Source organism: Triturus cristatus, chromosome 12, assembly GCF_964204655.1.
Source record: "Triturus cristatus chromosome 12, aTriCri1.1, whole genome shotgun sequence".
Classification (NCBI taxonomy): domain Eukaryota; kingdom Metazoa; phylum Chordata; class Amphibia; order Caudata; family Salamandridae; genus Triturus; species Triturus cristatus.
In genome coordinates this window covers 52,000,871-52,021,263 of record NC_140595.1, presented here as the reverse complement: position 1 = coordinate 52,021,263, position 20,393 = coordinate 52,000,871, and positions in this window count along the sequence as shown.

The window sequence follows — 20,393 nt, the reverse complement described above, 5'->3', positions numbered from 1 at the left end:
TTGTTGTGTGTATTTTGAACAACACAGGCACAATGTTGACTGACCTCGGCTCAATGTTAAGGTTTTTAAATGTTTAATTTTTAACTCGACCAGATTTTCAAATATCGTGCCTCTCATTATTGTCACTATACAGGACTGTAAAATATTTTAGATATATTTGGTGCAAGTTCATATCTATAGAGGTATTGGTCAATATGACATAATTTCCACCACATCGTAAACATTAATCTTTCAATGACAGATTCTACACTTTGTGTGAAATTGTTTACATTCATAACTTGTGGTTATAAGAATTTGCTTCAAAGTTCATGCATGAACATCCCACATTCCTGGATCTGTCTCATATGGACCCCCAAAGTGAATCATCGAATAGTTTTTAGTAACCACAAATTTTAGACCTTAAATGGCTTGGTGGTACGGGAATGGAAGGACGGGGAGCTTGAGCACTAAAAGCACGTCGGTTGAAGCAGTTTCTACCTGCTCCTATCCAGCTTCCCGCTACCCCAACAACTGTGAAGATACTTGTGGCATGGTTTGATGTAGTACATACGTACAAGGAACGTATAGAAATCCTGGCCAAGAAGCACTAGATACAGCATTTGGTGTCATTCGGCCAAACTGGGACAAGTTTTTTAGACTGTATTCCAGGTGGTGTTCAAATGCTTTGGGAATGGATGCAGCCGGAAGGTTAGCAGAAAACATGGTCTTTTGGAAATTCAGTGTTTCCATATGGAGAGATGACTTTTGCAACGAAAGCCATTGCTGTAAAGGTCACAAAGTTAATAAACAATGTTCATGTAGGAACTCAAGGTATTACTATATAGTCCAATCGTAGGTGTCGTACCACAGCTAGCTTCTTCATTTTTGGTTACATTCTCTGATGGTCAAGGATGGGAAACAGTAAGAATTTTAACTTTTAGTGTCTCATAGAAGTGGTCTAAAAACGGCCTCCACATCACCCCTTACAGCTGTCCCTGTCCTCCAAATTATTTTTTATTTTGAAATATGATCAAAACTGCCTCCACTTTACACCGTACACCGCCCTTCAAAAGCCAAAGGAAGAATAACAGCTTCACCTACCGTGTGTACTGTATGAGTTGCTCTGGGGTAGGATACCCATAATACACTTTATTTTTTATTTTTTTTACCTATCTAAGATATGAGCTCTCCATAATAGTCACATTTCTAAAAATAAACTTGGAAATTCTGAAAGTGGCCAAAATGCAGTTTAAGGTATCTGTAAATAATGACAACTGCTCCCAGTGAACTCACCTTCAGTTGGACTGAGGACATGAAATAACTCTCACTGGAGGAATTAATTTTCTGACCAATCCCCATGTGAAAGAAATAGTAATGGCATTCCTATTTCTTTAGTAGTTCAGTCATGTAATATATTGTCTTAACAATCAACAAGAACAGAGTAAGTTGGAGCTAAAACAACCTTCTCCCTTGGATGGCTCCAGTATATTCCTTTCCTAGCTGCTTTTGTGATGAACAAATCAAAAAAGGAATTTCCTGGACTATTGCTTTTCAGTTGTTTTTAATTAACCATTTTAAACAATGGCCCTTGCTTTGTCCCTGGATATTGCTAAAGCCAGACAGATTTCTGCAGCCCAAACCTGCAGTGGTCTGAGGATTTGTTGGGTACTTGGAGAGTTCCATGCCCTCCGAGATTGTTGTGGCTAAAAAGGTTGAGTCTCTACTGAAGCACTAGGTGGCCCCAACGTTTGCTGTGGTGCAAAGACCTTGCTTTGATGTTGTGCCTTGCACTTCTCTCTGAGCAAGTTGCAGATGCCGAGTAGACTAGTTTCTTTTGTGCCTCGGGGCTGTATAGTCATTCAGCTTGGTGTGCTCCCAAAGTTCATCTCTGCAGCATGATCTGGAGCGTCTTGTGACGTTGGAAGATGCTAGATACTTGGGAGCTATATCCACAGAGCCTGAACCTGCCGGAATCCTAGTGGCTCCGAGGCATAACCATGTCACCTTGTTTAATGCGACATGTGTTGCTGTCCTGGAACGTTGTGTTCGCCAGAACTAGCAGTGGCTCTGAAGCATTCAGTATCCCTAGACCTTGAGAACATCTCAGAGCCTGAAGGTGTCCCAGAGTTTTCAGTGGTCTTTGCTATATGCATGAGCTTGTTGTGGGCTCTAAGCATGGTTTGTCCACAGAGCTTGCTGTGTTCGTAAACATTTGTGAGGCCTGGGGACTTTCCATGTACCCTACAGCCTGCTGTATCTCCAAAGCCTGCTGTGGCCTCAGACTTTGCTGGATCGCTAAGATTTGTGGGGGCTTTGGACCCCCAGTGTGCCTAATCCTTCTGTCGTGCTTGTGCTGACTAGTAGCTTGCAATAGTCACAGACTTTGATGTCTGCTTTGTCCCCTAAGAGTTGTTCTGGAACAAAAGCCTAGGATGTTGCAGTGGCCACAAAGTTTGAAATTATTTATGAGTTTGCAAACTCCAAAGAGCTTGCTTTAGCCCCTGCTATTTGAATAGGATCCTGTTGTCACATTAATGTTTGTTATGTCCATGATGGCTGCTTTGGCCTACTGTTTGCTATGTCCACAGAGCTTACCCCGTCTCCAAAGCGTGTTGGGTCCCTGAGCTTGCAATCAACCTTGGAGCTTGTTGTGGTCTTTGAGCATGCTGTCGGCAATGGAGTGGCACTACAGCCTGATAGGGTCCATGGGCTTTCAAACCCGTTGCACCTCACTGTAGGCCGTGAGCCTCTTGTACTTCTGAAAATTGTAACGAGGGCAGAACTTGCAATGACATTGGAGCTTCTGGTGATGGCTCCCCCGGTGAAGACTGAGACCTTATTTGACTGAAGCGTGCGGTGGGTCTGGACCTTGCTGTTGTCTGAGAGTTAACTGCTGTGACTATAGAGCTTGGTGTTGTCATGGAGGTTTCTGCTTCATTTGGGATTTGTGGTGATACAAAAGTTTAACATGACTGAATGTTTTGCTCTAGCGCTGCAGGTTGCTGCAGTTGTTGAAACTAGCCCTGAAACTGCACCTGGTGGTAGAACATGGACTTCTGTTGCCCCAAAAGTCTTCTCAGGCTCAGAAATGTTGCTGTGACTATATAGCTTGCTGTGCTCTCCATGGCTTTTAGTGGCGTGGGAGCTTTAGGCAGCCTCACAGCTTATTGTGGCATTTGGTGCTTCACTGAAGCGTGCTGTGGCAGTGGAACTTGCTGTAGCCCAGGAGCTTCTTAACAAAAAATATCATCATTGATTTATCACATTATAACATGTTTACCTAACAACAGAAGCATTGGCACATATCCGACAGGTTGCACAAAGGCGCAGTACATCAATGTACACTTGCGTGAACAGTCCCAGCCATGTGGGTAGGGAACCACCATTTGAGGAATAACTCCGCATTTTACAACAAACCAATGAATCAACACAAGACCTTAAATACATGCTTCTGCCCCCTAACTGCACTTCTAATGTATGGTTGTCTCATTTCCCCCGTCGTCCTCATTCTCCCCGACCCCCAATGTGCCACTGAACTAATCTACTTATTAGGGCTCATCGCAATTTCCACACCTCACGTCTTCCATCATCTACCCTTTTCCAGCCTCAGCGTGACGGCGCGCTCACATGAATCTCAGATCTACGTCTCTCCCTGTGGGCTCCCATTCACGTTGGCTGTGGGTCCCACCGCCATTCCAGGCTCTCAATATACATCTCCCATGGGTCCATATAATGGCATCTCTTGTGCCGAGCTCTAGCATCTGCGCGCACCGCCAACTCTGCCGTTGGCGTTTCGGTCACCAGCTTGTCGTCCCACCACCCTTTGAGAGCCTGTGCTCCCGGTATCGCGGTGCCTTTCAATAGCCCTCCATCTCTAGCCATTCCTAGCCGTCCTGCAGTGTGGAGTAGTTCTTATTCGGGGTCCCACATCTTACCCATGACCCCACGTAGAGCCAAGTATAAATGGAATTGGCCAGGTCCAAAGTCATATGTAGCCATTAAATCCTCAAACGAGTGCAGCCTCCTATCCTCTACTAGGTCCCCCCCGACCTCGAGTCCCACAGCTGTCCAGCTATCTGTGTGGTGATTCCGTCAGGTGCCTGCATTGTGGTGGAGCCCACAGAGGGACATTCGGACCATAAGGTACCACGTTCGATCCACCATGTATATATTTTCTCCAGCACCATATGGCCACTTTCAGTAGTACATTATTAATACCTCCCAGAGTCTGACTGCTCAGAAGCCATTCTAATAACGGGCGCTCACCCAGCTCGAGTCGGGCCATAGTGCGCTCAGAATTCTCTAGTTCCCCCACCCAACACATCGGCTACTGGAGTTGCGCTGCTGCATAATAAAGTTGTTAATTGGGGGCCCCCAAACCCTCTCCCTGCAGCAGGCTGTACAGTGTGTTGATGGCCCGTCTGTGCCTCCCGTTGCCCCAGATGAGGGCTGTGAGTAATTGCTGCAAATCGGTGAAGAATGATTTGCTCAATATTACAGGGTTTGCAACAAAAAATGAAGAAGTCTAGGAAGGGCAGACAATGTTGCAGTGGACGCCCCACCCATGGGGGGAAAAAGGCAACTGTATCTGAACAAAGTTAGTGCCTTCCTCAGATTACCATCAATAAGATCGCGCTCAGTATGATAAATCTGGACACCCAAATATTTAAAAATGCCAAATTGTGTCCTAGGAACTTAAAGTGAAAATTACTACTGCTTTGGACCTTGCTGTTGAATTTGTTGTTGACCCCTGGGGTGGTTGTGGTTCCTCAATGTGCATTACAGTGGCAGAGGTGCTTCAACTCTGCTCACAGCCTTTGCTTGCTCCGGCCCTATAGCTTGCTGTGGACCTTGAAACATGCTTGGGGTTTCTGCAGCTCTTCAGCTCGCTCGAACGCTTCTTTCTCAGAGCCCCTCCGGAGCTCTTCATTCTCTCCTACGGCCAGTTTGCTTATTTGACCTGAAACCCTGATAATTACAATGCACAACTTTTCTTCCTCTGCTTTACCTAGAAACAGACCACACTGTTACACTTGGGACGTATCTCCTGTGTGTGCACAGGGATCTGTTGTCTCCCAAATATAGAACCCTCTCTAAATTAGGCACACAACGCTTCACCATCTCTGGATGCTGTGGCTACAATGAAGCCTTTGCCCTCTCCAAGGGGATCTAGAGTTAATGCTGCACCTTCAGAGTCCCTGACTTACCACCATAGTCCTCTGCCTACATCAAGGTCCCTGTGGTTATGCGATGATTGTCTGGGTTCTCTTAAAGTCAGCAGACTCCCAGGACCACTTTGGAAAAAAGGGCCCTTCAAGACCATCTCTCTTCTCCTAGAGTCAGAAAACATCTGCATTGCTCCAGCTATTACAGTAGACACATCAAGCTGTCATCTTTTATTTTTCTAAACTCTGCCGCCTCCCTGGATACCAAAGTACTCTCCGCTAGGCCTCTGGTGATTACACTGGGCCCTCCAAGCCCCATTTCCCCTACAGGAGGTAGAAACCTTTAATAGCCCCCATGGGTATACTGAAACCTCCAAGCCCAAGTTTGCTCTCTTCTCGAGTAAACGTCCTCCACCATTGAAACAGTGGTAATTCCATATCCCAATCTTCTGTCTCTAGGCACTAGCCATATGCCCAGGCCAGCTTCATGTTCTTATTTTGCCCGTACCCTTAAGTCATTCATCCTCCTGGTGCATACGGCTACGCTGGGCTCTTCATCTCCAGGCCTGTCTTCCCTCCCAGAATCAGAAGCCACACTGGGCCCTATATCCCACACATTCTATTTTCTAGAGCCTGCCAGCCCCAACGATTCCTAAATTACTATGGCCATTGGCTCTTTTCACATCTACGCCTGCTCATCTCTTCTGAAGAGACCTGCCTATCCAGGGCTCCCACAGTTACACCAGGCCCTTTGGCACCTAGACGCGCCCCCAGCCCCTACTGTTACATGAGGCCTTATAGCCTTCCTTATCCTATAGAAAGGCCCACTGATCCCAGCTCCTGTGGTTACACTTCTGAGCTCTAAATATTATTTGCAGCCCTAGATAGTGTCATTTTCCCACTACTTTCCTTGGAATGGGGTCATATTTAAGGGTTCTAGATCATGCCTGTCATTGCCTTTCTAGTGGGTTCCTTCCTAGTTGTATCCCTGGTAATGCCATGCTGTAGCATTAGCATCACATACAATATCCCTTTCATGACCCTATAATTTTCTTCTGGGTGTCAGCGCACTACCCCAGACACCCTGCAGTTGCCCGGAGTCCTCCACAACACTCTATGTTCTTTTTTAGGATTAGCATTCTACACTCGAGCTATGGTGGTCACACTGTACCATCAAAGTCACGTCTTTTTAGGTCTGGCATTAACCACGACCTTTTGATTATACTGAATTTGCATGTTTAGTATACTTAAAGGGCCTTTCAGCTACCTCTCTTCATCCATTAGTCTACTGTTATGTCATTCACATTTTGCTTCCGCCCACTTCAGCATTCAGCATGGGGCAATGGGACAGCATTTTTAAGCCGCTGGCTAACTTCACTTTGAGTGACTGCATTTTGCTCTTTCACAAGGAGCACATCCACACAGAAGTTACTTACCGTCAGTGCCAGTTTTTTGTTCTTGATTTATAATTACTGTAGGGTTGTCTTTGTGTTTAGAACCGGATGTAATAGCAGGGCGCTTTTGATGTGAGTCCAGGGTATGTTACAGTTTTATCATATCCCATCTTCTGCTAATGCTGTTGTAAATTCATTTCGGAGTGGCCTAGATTATCTGACTGCTGCTATTACACATCAGCTCACATGGACTCTAGATATAAGTTAATTAGTGTGCTCTATCAATCTTGCCAAATCTGTCTTTCTTTCTTTTTTGCCTTCTTTCTCTTTTGTCTTTTCTTTCTTTTCTTGCCTTCCTCCTTTCCGTTCTGAATTCTTTCCTTCCTTTTTTCCTACCTCCTTTCTTTCCTTCTTGCCTTCTTTCTTTCCTTCTTTCCTTCCTTCTTTCCCTTCTTTCCTTTCTTCTTTCTTCCCTTCCTCCCTCTTTACTTCTTACCTTTCGTTCTTCCATTCTTCTTGCTTCTTTCCTCTCTGATTCATGTTTCCTTTACTTTTTGCCTTCTTTCTTTCCCTCCTTGCTTCTTTCCTTCCTTCTCTTTCCTTCATTTCCTCCCTTCTTTCTTGCATTATTTCCTGCTTGTCTTCTTTTTTGATTTCTTTCTTGCCTTCTTTCTCCAAGCAAAAATGTCTGGCAGCCAAAGTCAGACAAACTGGCTTTTTTAGGTCTGTGTTAGTCAAGATCTTTTGATTTTACTAAAATTATTTGTTTAGCATACTTACTTATTCGGGTCTTTCTTTCTGCCCTTTTTTCCTTCTTTTCCTTGTTAGCATCCTCTTTTCCTTCCTTCTTTTGGCTTTCTTTCTTTTTCTTTTCCTTCCCTTCTTGCTTTCCTCCTTCTTTTTGTCCTTTCTTCCATTCCTCCTTTCCTTCTTCCTTCCTTTCTTTCTTTTTCTTTCTTTCTTCTTTCCTTCCTCCTTTCTTCTTTCCTTCCTTTCTTTCCTTCCTCCTTTCCTTCCTGCCTGCCTCCTTTCCATTTTCTCTTTTTTCTTCCTGTCTTGCTTTCTTCCTCCTTTCCTTCTTGCCTTCCTCTTTTCCTTCTCTTTCTCCTTTCCTTCTTGACATCCTCATTTTCTTCTTAGTATTTCCTTTTGCCTTTCTTTCTTTCTTTCTTGCCTTTTGTATTACGTTATTTCTCCTTTGTCATCTTTCTTTCTTTTTTCCTTTCTTCCTTACCTTCTTTCCTGCCTACTTTCTATCTTTTCTTTCTTGCCTTCTTGCTTTCTTACTTACCTTCCTTCTTGCCTTCCTTCATGACCTCCTCCTTCCTTTCTTTCCTTCTTGTCTTCCTCCTTTTCTTTCCTTTATTCTTTGTCTTGCTTAATTTCTCTTCAGTCATTTCTTCACTTCCTCTTTTCCTTCTTCTCTTCCTCCTTTCATTCTTTCTTGCCTTCCTCTTTCCTTCTTGCTTCCTCCTTCCTATCTTTCTTTCCTTCATTCTTGCTTTCTTTCATGCCTTATTTCTCTTTTGTCATCGTTCTTACTTTCTTCTTTTCCTTGTCCCCTTCCCTCTTTTCTTCCTCATTTCCTTCCTTAATTTTTCCTTTTTCTCTTCCACCTTCTTTCCTTCTTTTTCTTTCCTTCTTTTTCTTTTCTCCCCTTCTTCCTTTATTTTATTCCTCATTTTCTTCCTTCATTTTTCCCTTTTCTCTTTCACCTATTTTCTTTCTCTTTTTTTCCTTCTTCCTTCCTTTCTTTCCTTACTTCTTTCTTCCTCATTTCCTTTCTCTTTTGTATTTCTTCTCTTTTCTTTCACCCTTTCTTCCTTTCATTCTTCTCTTTTTCTTTTACTTCTTGCCTTCTTGCCTTCTTCTTTTCTCTTTTTCCTTTTTTCTATTTACCTTTCCTTACTTCTTTTCCTTCTTTGCCTTCCTCCTTTCCTTTTTCGCCTTCTTACCTTATTTCATTTCTTGCCTTCATCCTTCCTTTTTCTTTCTTTCTTCCCGTCTTCTTTTCCCTCATCCATTCTTTTTTACTTCCTCCTTTCTTTTTTGCCTTACTCATTTCCTTCTTTCCCTTTTTCTCTTTTGCCTTTTTTCTTTATTTCCTTCTTCATTTTCTTTCTTTCTTTCTTACTTTCTTTCTTCCCTTCCTCCTTTCCTTTTTTCATTTCTATCTTCTTTTGCCATCCTCCTTTCCTTCCTTTTCCTTTCCACCTTGCCTTCCTCCTTTCCTTCTATCTTTCCTTCTTTCTCGTTTGTCGTCTTTCTTTTATGTCCTTCTACACATCCTCAGTTCCCTCTTGCCTTCCTCTTTTCATTTGTTCTTGCCTTCCTACTTGCTTCGTGCCTTTATTCTTTCCTTCCGGCCTTATTCCTATCCTTCTTGCCTTCCTCCTATCCTTCTTGCCTTCCTCCTTCCGTCATTTCCTACCTTACTCCTACCTTTGTTTCATTTTTCTTTCTTCTTTTGTTCCTTCCTTCTTTCCTCTTTTCCTGCTTGTCCTCCCTCCTGATTTCTTTCTTTGCTTACCTTCTTTCTCAAAGACAAGAGCGGACAGCCAATGTCAGACCAATTTGCTATTTTCTTTCTTTCTTTCCTCCATCTTCCTTTACTTTTTCTTTCCTCCTTTCCTTCTTGCCTTCTTTCTTTACTTCCTCCTTCCTTTCTTGCCTCCTTCCTTCATTTTTTCCTTCCCTTTTTCCTTTTGATTCCTCCCTTCTTGCCTTCCTTCATTCTTCTTTTTTACTTCATCCTTTACTTTTTCCCTGCCCGCCTTCTTCCTTCCTTTCTTACTTGCCTTTCTTTCTTCTTCCCCTCCTTCATTCTTTGATTTTTTCCTTCTTTACATTTCCTTTCTTTCGTTTTTTCCTTTTTTCTTGCCTCCTTTCATGCTTGTCTTCTTTCTTTTTTGCCTTCTTTCTCTTTTGTCTTTTCTTTCTTTTCTTGCCTTCCTCATTTCCGTTCTGAATTCTTTCCTTCCTTTTTTCCTACCTCCTTTCTTTCCTTCTTGCCTTCTTTCCTTCCTTGTTTCCCTTGTTTCCTTTCTTCTTTCTACCCTTCCTCCCTCTTTACTTCTTACCTTTCTTTCTTCCATTCTTCTTGCTTCTTTCCTTTCTGATTCATGTTTCCTTTACTTTTTGCCTTCTTTCTTTCCCTCCTTGCTTCTTTCCTTCCTTCCCTTTCCTTCATTTCCTCCCTTCTTTCTTGCATTATTTCCTGCTTGTCTTCTTTCTTGATTTCTTTCTTGCCTTCTTTATCCAAGCAAAAATGTCTGGCAGCCAAAGTCAGACAAATTGGCTTTTTTAGGTCTGTGTTAGTCAAGATCTTTTGATTTTACTAAAATTATTTGTTTAGCATACTTACTTATTCGAGTCTTTCTTTCTGTCCTTTTTCCCTTCTTTTCCTTGTTAGCATTCTCTTTTCCTTCCTTCTTTTGTCTTTCTTTCTTTTTCTTTTCCTTCCATTCTTGCTTTCCTCCTTCTTTTTGTCCTTTCTTCCATTCCTCCTTTCCTTTTCCGTCCTTTCTTTCTTTCTTTTTCTTTCTTTCTTCTTTCCTTCCTCCTTTTCTTCTTTCCTTCCTTTCTTTCCGTCCTCCTTTCCTTTCTGCCTGCCTCCTTTCCATTTTCTCTTTTTTCTTCCTGTCTTGCTTTCTTCCTTCTTGCCTTCTTTTTTCCTTCTCTTTCTCCTTTCCTTCTTGACATCCTCATTTTCTTCTTAGTATTTCCTTTGCCTTTCTTTCTTTCTTTCCTTCATTCTTGCTTTTTGTCTTACGTTATTTCTCCTTTGTCACCTTTATTTTTTCCTTTCTTCCTTTCCTTCTTCCCTGCCTACTTTCTATCTTTTCTTTCTTGCTTTCTTACCTACCTTCCTTCTTGCCTTCCTTCATGACCTCCTCCTTCCTTTCTTTCCTTCTTGTCTTCCTCCTTTTCTTTCCTTTATTCTTTGTCTTGCTTAATTTCTCTTCAGTCATTTCTTCACTTCCTCTTTTCCTTCTTCTCTTCCTCCTTTCATTCTTTCTTGCCTTCCTCTTTCCTTCTTGCTTCCTCCTTCCTATCTTTCTTTCCTTCATTCTTGCTTTCTTTCATGCCTTATTTCTCTTTTGTCATCGTTCTTACTTTCTTCTTTTCCTTGTCACCTTCCCTCTTTTCATCCTCATTTCCTTCCATAATTTTTCCTTTTTCTCTTCCATCTTCTTTTTCTTTTCTCCCCTTCTTCCTTTCTTTTATTCCTCATTTTCTTCCTTCATTCTTCCCTTTTCTCTCTCACCTATTTTCTTTCTCTTTTTTTTACTTCTTCCTTCCTTCCTTCCCTTACTTCTTTCTTCCTCATTTCCTTTCTCTTTTGTATTTCTTCTCTTTTCTTTCACCCTTTCTTCCTTTAATTCTTCTCTTTTTCTTTTACTTCTTGCCTTCTTCTTTTCTCTTTTTGCTTCTTTCCTTTCTTCTATTTACCTTTCCTTACTTCTTTTCCTTCTTTGCCTTCCTCCTTTCCTTTTTCGCTTTCTTACCTTATTTCATTTCTTGCCTTCATCCTTCCCTTTTCTTTCTTTCTTCCCGTCTTCTTTTCCCTCGTCCATTCTTTTTTACTTCCTCCTTTCCTTTTTGCCTTACTCATTTCCTTCTGTCCGTTTTTCTCTTTTGCCTTTTTTCTTTATTTCCTTCTTCATTTTCTTTCTTTCTTTCTTACATTCTTTCTTCCCTTCCTCCTTTCCTTTTTTTCATTTCTATCTTCTTTTGCCATCCTCCTTTCCTTCCTTTTCCTTTCCTTCTTTCTCGTTTGTCGTCTTTCTTTCTTTCTTTTATGTCCTTCTACACATCCTCAGTTCCCTCTTGCCTTCCTCCTTTCATTTGTTCTTGCCTTCCTAATTGCTTCATGCCTTCATTCTTTCCTTCCTGCCTTGTTCCAATCCTTCTTGCCTTCCTCCTATCCTTCTTACCTTCCTCCTTCCATCATTTCCTACCTTACTCCTACCTTTGTTTCATTTTTCTTTCTTCTTTTGTTCCTTCGTTCTTTCCTCTTTTCCTGCTTGTCCTCCCTCCTGATTCCTTTCTTTGCTTACCTTCTTTCTCAAACACAGGAGCGGACAGCCAATGTCAGATCAATTTGCTATTTTCTTTCTTTCCTCCATCTTCCTTTACTTTTTCTTTCCTCCTTTCCTTCTTGCCTTCTTTCTTTACTTCCTCCTTCCTTTCTTGCCTCCTTCCTTCCTTCATTTTTTCCTTCCCTTTTTCCTTTTGTTTTTTCCCTTCTTGCCTTCCTTCATTCTTCTTTTTTCTTCATCCTTTACTTTTTCCCTGCCCGCCTTCTTCCTTCCTTTCTTGCCTTTCTCCTTACTTTCTTCTTTCTTTCCCTCCTTCATTCTTTGATTTTTTCCTCCTTTCCATTTCCTTTCTTTCGTTTTTTCCTTTTTCTTGCCTCCTTTCATGCTTGTCTTCTTTCTTTCTTGCCTACTTTCTCAAAGGCAAAAGGATGTTAGTATCAGACCAATTGGCTTTTAGAAGTCTGTGTAAACCAAAACCTTTGATTCAACTTAAATTGTATGTATACCGTGCTTACTTATTAGGGTTTCTGCCAGACTTCCTCCATTAGTTTCTGTTTTTTGTACTATTCACATTTTTCTTCCACCCATTCCAGCATGCATCAAAGGGCAACGTGTCAGCCCACTTTCGCATTGGCTGCCTTCACTGTGACCTATGGCTTGATGCCCTTTCACAAGAAGCACATCCACACACAAAGTAGTTCTCTTCAGTGTCAGGGAGTTCTATGGTAATGTCTGCCTTTTTTGAGACCAAAGAAACATTTTGACCTTTAGACATTTTTTTTTGTTAGATTGATGGGGACCCAGCGGTTCTTTGAACAATAAAAGTTCACTAAAACCACGACGAAACAAAATAGTAATTGCCAAAAGGCTGGTAGCCAATGACAGACCTAATGGCTTTGCCAATGCTGGTTTCTTCAAGCGACTGCTACCCGCTAAAGCCTCCAAGTTTATATTGAGCCATCCAGGCCCTTGTGTACTCTCTCCTCAAGTAAATATCCTCCACCATGGTTCACAGTGGGGATTCAATATTCCCATCTTCGTTCTCTGGGTACCAACCACATGCCCAAGTCTCTATTGATAACATCAGCTGCTTCAGTTTTCTTATTTGTCCTGTCCCTAAAATCAGTCCTCTTCTTGCCCTTATGGTTACACTTGTCTCCCTCTCCAACTGCCTATATCCTCCCTACCAGAGACAGCAACCACGTAAGGGGGTCTACTCATTACACTGGCTCTCTCCATTTCCTATACCCTCCGCTCTAGTCTCCTCTCCCATTACCATATTGATACATCGGGCCATTCCTGGGCTGGTGCCTCTCTTGGACACTATTACACTATCCAAACAGACCCTACTTGATATCTGCGAGAGTCAATCATATCCACTACGCCATAGCTTGGGTGATTACAGGCCAGTCCATCATATCCACTACGCCATAGCTTGGGTGATTACAGGCCAGTCCATCATATCCACTACGCCATAGCTTGGGTGATTACAGGCCAGTCCATCATATCCACTATGCCATAGCTTGGGTGATTACAGGCCACCCTTCAAGCCACAGCCTATTTCTCCTAGAGCAAGTCATCTCCACTGGGCTCCGAAAGATACGAGGGCCCCTTCCTCATTCCCCTGCTTGTTTCCTCACAAACGACTCCGAGGCCTCTGTTGATTCCACTGGCCATTCACTTGTCCCTATTTCCTCCTCTAATGGGGAATCTTTGTTGCCCGAATGCTTGCAGTGGACCTAGAAGGCCCCTCTCTATTATGTCCCTGAGTTGGCAATCTGCACCACGCTAGAGCTCTGCTGGTTCCAGTGGGCCCTAAAGACGCTATGGCTCCTCTCCTAGCCTAGAGTCAGCGACCTTCCGTTGACTCTTTTTACCCTGGCTCTTCCTACAAGCCCCTGCCTGTTTCATTACAGTGTCAAAATGTCACACCCAGGGCTCCAGTGATTTCACTGACCCTCACCATGACCCGCCCCTTTGTCTCCCAGAGCCAGACACCTTCCGGACTCGTATGATTACACTGAGCTCTAAAGACATCTCTCCATTATCTGCCAGATGCAAGAATCTGCACCCCGTTAGGGTTCCCGAGCTTACACTGGTACCCCATGCCTCTGATCTGTTCCGTCCTAGAGTTCACAGTCTCCACTAGGCCTTCACTGGCTTCCATGAGCTCATCTCAATGCCCCTGCCTCCACGTCCTTGGAGTCAGTAATCATTATTGGTCTCTAGTGGTTACACTAACCCCTCCATTCCATATCCATCTTCTTTGTCATAACTAATGCTGGTTGGCTTTCAGACGTGCCATGGTTTAGCACGCCCTACAAGCTCCCATCAGTTTGTTCAGAGTGGATCATTTACAGAGGGCACCAGTGATTACATTGGACCCTCCATGTTCATTTGTCAACTGCTAGAGGTAGCAATTTCTAAGAGACCTGTTGTGATTACAAGGGCCCTATAAGCCCCTATACTTTAGTTCTAGTGTCATGAGTGCCCACTGTTCTGGTGGTTACAATGGGTCTCTCTATGACCCTATCGTTCACTCCCTTCAGTGAGTCACATTTTAGCATTTATGATCCTATTAGGCCCTTCTAGCCTGACTTTCTTGTGCTAGAGTCAACAAGCTCCTCCAGGGCTGTGGTGGTGACACCGCGCCCTCTGCTGTCTTCTTTCCCCCTGCTCGTCTGCCTTTCCCAGTCACTAGCAGGAGACGCGTCTTCCTAGAAGCCACGTGCTGTCCGTTTTTATAGAGTGGGCGGAGTTCCTCTACTTCCGTTTGAACATCACACAGAACAGAATACTCCAACACATTCCTCCTCCATGGAGCGGGGTGTTGTTTCTCTGATCCCTTAGGATCAGCTGCCCCTACCTGACCTTTTTATAACAACCTTGACATGGCCGCTCTGGCCTCCTGGTGACGCCTCTACAGGCTGTATACCTAAGACCGGAAACATCAGCACAATCACTTCCTATTGATAAGGGCATGTTCCCGCTACTCCTGGGGGCAGCCTAAGCTCCTGAAACAGGACTAAAGGTTCTTGTACATCCTCTACTAGAGTGCACGGTGTTGTGTCCCTGCTCCCCTGGATAGTACTCTCACTCCTCAAGTAGACCACAAGGCTCCTGGACAGTCATTTCCCTTAGAGTGGCCTGTGGTCCAAGTTACATTGTGTTAAGATTGGAACATCCAACATGAGCCAAAAAGAGTATCGTCTTTTCTTTTTGATCGAGGGAGATTCTTTGTTTAGAAAGGTTGGGAATCACAAGTTGTTGGAGTAGTTTTGAGTAGCACAGCTTGAGAATAGGCTCTATTGAAAGTAAATAAACCTGTTGAAATCAATACTTCAGGTTACTTTAAATGACAGGTTTCACCTCAGTGTGCTCGTGAGTGGGCCTCATACCTACCACTAATAGAGTTCAGGCTCTCCTTTTAGTCTGTACGCTACTTCTAGCGACCCACAACTTTTGTGCTAGTGTCTGTGTACACTGTTGGACCAAAGACGTCAGAGGCATGACAAGAAAGTACGCAGAGGTTAGAGGTACTTATAAGGCTGAGTCCCTATCCTCAACTGAGAATTTGATTTGGGCTGCAGTTAATGGGGAATGGATGTGGAGGTACACATTCCCTATTCGCCTTCTTTTAGTCCAAAGAGAACGTCTCCGGCACATTCCGGTGCACAACAGGAAGGAAGGAATTTCAGGAGGGGCTCGAGCCTCAAAAACCCTTCAACTTTGCAAAAATACAGGATTAGCAGCAAGGAAGATCAAAATGCATATGGTGGAAATCAACCACTAAGTATAGTATCTAGATCCTGATATTATTGGCAGCATAGCCACCTTGGCAATTACAATGTGGCCCCATTCGGCACCAACTGTACGAAGGTTTACTTCTGCATTGCTTGTGTGTGGGATTCGTCATACCTATTAGAGTGAAGAAGGAAGACGCTATCCCAAATGTTTGGTGCCATCGGTTACAGCTGCTCTCCCAAGCTGTTGCTCCATCCTCTTTCTATTACACTTCTGTTGTAAAGGAAAGTTGGGTGCTGCATTGCATGGATACCTGATCCAGTTGCATATATGCGGCATGCAGGAAATATCTTGTGCACTGCTGGGTACTATTCTGGAAGGCTACGATTCATTTAAGGTCTGGAGGTGTGGCGAGCACCACCAGACCTGAGAAGCTGCTGTCCTTCTTTTCCTTTGTATTACGTCCATTCTCGGAGAAACCATTAGATCCAAGCTGTAAAGAGGGAGTTGAGAACCGTAGCCTGGAGTGTGCTGGCCGACACCAGAGCCCTGTGGTTCTACTTGTCTCTTAAAGATTGGGGCCCCGGCAATAAATTATCGGAGCAAATCTTACCAGAGATAATGTTAACTTTCTCTGGTAATAGGAACCCGTTGACACTAATGTTAAAGCACTTGAACATCCAAGAGATGTGCATGGAAGGAGGGGAGGTGATGTTGATTAACCAAATAGAGTACACTTAGGCAAAGTGCCACAGAAACTAGTTGGACAGAGGATTCCTTGTACCTTAAAACTAAGAGTTCAGTCAGTAATCTCCTAACTTCACAGGAGAGCATGGATTTGTTCCCATATCTTTATAATATCTCAGATAAGCGCTTGCAGAATGAAGTCTTGCGCTTGAGGGTGGGAATTGACCAGGGGTGGCGTATAAAGGGATTGAAATCAGATGTTTTTAAGTACAATAGCCCGTGCCCGTGCAAAAGAGGTAGGAAATATTCACTGAGGCTCTTATTGCTGGACTGTGTATTTTTGATTGAGACAAGGAAAAAGGTACTGCGACCTGTGTTTAAAAAAAATACGGGATTCAAACTGGGGAAAGGGGGTTGGAGTTAATTTATAGTTGCCGTTTCCGAGATGTAGCTATTGCAGTTGGCCAATATCTGTGTAAAATCATAAAGACTTTCTGGTTTTAGCCTCTGTTAGTGTTTAAGACCTAGGTCGGTATGAGTGTGCTTAAAGTTAGTAAGGTGATGCCAAGTAAATGACAGGATCTCCCAATAGAAAGGTGGTTTTGCGTATAGCACTTTAGAATCCTGATTGGGGTAAAATGTATTGTTTGCTTTTGGTTAAACGCACATTGCACTTAAAGTGCGGATTGAGGCAGAATGAATAGCTTTTCTATTTGTCAAATTCTTCTTCTTATTTTTTTTTTAATTATTTTTTTTTAAACATTTTTATTGAATTTTAAAAGAAATATTGCTGATTGCATCGGACAATTACAAATCATGTTCTTATTATTTTTAATGAAACGTTTTAAATACATGTGAGACCTTGGGTGGTGGATTGTATTGGGTCGGGTATGGAATAATTTTAATGTTTATAAAGTTGTAATATTATAATTGTATAATTTATAAGTAGACACGGCTGAATGATGCAACCACACTTTGCTGTTGTAGGGTGCTCAAACTGTCGAAATGTGTGTGATATTTCTATAAGAATATATTTCTTGGAAATAAAGTATTTCTGAATCTACTGCTGCACATGTATCATTTCCAGAACGGGGGCGCAGTGTACTGAGCGCATGCAAGAACTCCTTTACTAAGCAATCTCCCTACACATAGAGATTGCATAGGCCATTTTGACAAGCCAGCTTATAATGGCCAAGCCGGTGCCTTCATGGGAGCTTCTCTAGTCATCCCTCAAATGCTCCGTAATTCTGAAGTGAATTTTTTAACCAAATTTGATAGTTTAAGACACCCTTTCTTACTTATACTCCGTATTAAGGATCCTATGAGAGGTAAGTGGGTGTGGGTGACAAAGGAAGAAGACTAAAGAGAGAAGTAACCAGAGGGACAACATAGATGAGAAAGCGGACCTAGGCACGACACAAACGAAAGAGGGGAGTGAGGAAGAAGCCAAATGAAAGACATTAGTGAGGCACAAGATGGAGGAGAGTGGAACAAGCCACGAGACAGATGAGGGCTGCCAAGACATGCACTGGATGGAACAATAAGAAGACTGGCAAAATCTGGATAAGGCAGGGGAGCAAGATGCAAGCCAGGTTAAAAAAAATAACTTTTACTTCAACTCCACTTCTAGAATATATCTCCTAGAGGGCATTAGGACAGATTACTGTACTATAAACACAAGAGTTAATATTGAAAGGACATCTAAGAGAAGGAGTGTGAAAAAGGGGTTGTACACAAACGCGAAGAAAAGATGAAGTAAAGCGCAAGTTGAATGACATAGGAGGCAAAGACCCCCACAGATGAGAGTGGATCAAGGCACAAGGCAGATGAGAAAAGCAAGTGAGACATAAATCAGATGATGGAAAAGAGCAGAACACAAAGCAGATGAGATGGAGAGAAAAGTGATCGATGAGAAGGGGCCGAGGCCTAATATGGACGACAGAGCGGAACACGCCACAACCCAGATGTGGAAGAGAAGCAGGATCAGAGAAGGATGAGAAAAGGGATTGAGACTGAATGTGGCTGAGAGTCCAGCAAGGTACTGGACTGAAGAGAGAGGGGAGCAAGAAAAGGTATTTGAGCATAATATAGATGAGATTGGGCCAAGAAATGTAGTTGAAGATACACGATCTGAGGCATAAAATGGATGATGGAGATGAGAAAGATGCATGTCTGGGGAAGGGATGCAGGAAAGAAGATGTGTGAGGCAAGGGATGAAGGCATGGATGGATGAGAGTGAACAATTCCCAAGAAAGATGAAGGAGAACATGGTACACGATGAACATGAAAAGGGACAGAAGAACAACACTCATGATGTAGGAGAGCAAGGCGTAAGATCGATGAGAGACGAAAACGCGTCCAAACCAGTGAAGGAAAAAGAGGCGGGAACAAAAACTGATGTGAGAAGCAGCCAAGCCATACAATAGCTGAGAGTAAAATGAAGCACAGGATGGATGAATGAGAGAGGGGCGTGAGCACACGGCTGATGAGAGAAGGGAGGGAGGCATGTGCCAGATGAGCGAGTCATAAACTGGATAAGAGCAGAATGAGATACAAGCAGGATGAGAAAGGACCAAGGCACGCACAGTATGGGAAAGGGGAAAGATGCACAATAGGGATGAGAGAGGGAAGCAGAATCAAACTGAATGAAGATTTTACCCACTTTGTAAACTAAAAGTCACTTACAATATTCAAGAAGCCAGGGACATTTACAAAGGATTAAATTTACAGATAAGCATCCCGTGGAGTACACCCCACTACTTTCACTACCTTTAATTACTACATCAACATTACCCTTACTGAGAATGTGATGACAGGATGATACTGGATGAAACAAGAATAGTTCAACCGTTTTTACTAGTTTGGTGAAAGTTACTTAATTTACATTAATATTATTTAGGTTTATTGTTTCCTAAATTTTACAAAATTAATATTTTTAATTCTACTTTCATTGAAAGATTGGTATAGAATTAGTATTAGGTTGAGCGTCAGCTTGAACTTGCTTATTTTTTTAAACATAATTAAATTTAAATACATTCAGCTTTACCATTCGGGTTAACTTACAGTAATTTAGTCAATTTAATTTAATATTACAAAGAGAAACCAATAGAAACACAGAACGGATAATTATGTAATTAAATTACATGTAATTCAACTTAATATAGCGTATGGGCAGCAAACGTTATGGTTGGGTAAAGTTAAAACTAATTTAGTATATTTCATTTAATACCAATATATTTTATGTAATTGTAATTAATATTAGGTGAGTGTAGGAATTAGTTTAAGGTAATATACAAAATCAAATTTTAAAGCAAATGAACTGTGTGCTATTTTATCTGTGCTTTTATGGTCAAACTGGCCGAAATAAAGTTATTATTGATTGAATATACAAAATCTACTTGTTATAACTTTATTTAGCATTAAGGTTATATTTACCTTTAGATGCCTTTTTTAATTTAATAACATTAAATAACATCCAATTAATTTAATTTAGTTTAATTTTTGGATATTGTTTTTTCAGGTAAGGTAGCAAAATAAATTTAATTTTATATATTTAAATTTATATAATCAGATTTCATTTAATTGTAATTAATATAGTATTAGCTATCAAGTTTACGTATTTACTGAAGTACTTTAAAATAGTATTTTTAATAAGATATAATGTAATTCAAATCATGGTAGGAGTTACTACTAGTTTTCAGTTACGTATTTAATTACATTTAGTGTAATGGCGAGCGTTACTTTTCCATTTGGAATGGATGTAAATTGCAAGGGAATTAGAATATGAGAAAGGAAACAAAGGCAGGAAATGGATGATTATCTGGTGAAAAGCTCAAGCCAAATGAGGCATAGGATGGAAGAAAGATGGGACAGAGCCACAAGGCAGATAAGAATTATTTGACGGATTATACTTCTAAGAAAAGGAGTCTACGGATCATTATAGGATGGTGGCTGTATTACAATATAGATTAATGTATTGAATGTACTGGAACGAGGCTGTGAATGTTATAAATAACCTCTTCTCTTCACCGTAATGAGTTTGTAATTTTATGTGTTTAGCTATGTTACCCTCAATAAATTAGGAGCAATATTAACAATTACAGGAAAATGTACGTTGCTAAATAGTTATCTTTGTATTTATCTCATGTTCAATGTATATCTAAATATAAAAACAGTAAAGGCAAAATAGTGGAAAACAAACACGAGTAATGTCTGCGAGTGTAGCTATGATTAAGATGAAAGAGAGAAAACCAGAAACACAACTGGATGACAATAGACAAAAGAACAAGGCTGGTAAGAGAAAGAAGCAGCATGCAAGCCGAATGAAAGGATGGAGTGAGGAAGAAGCTGGATAAGAAAGAGAAGTGGCATACCCTCTAGGT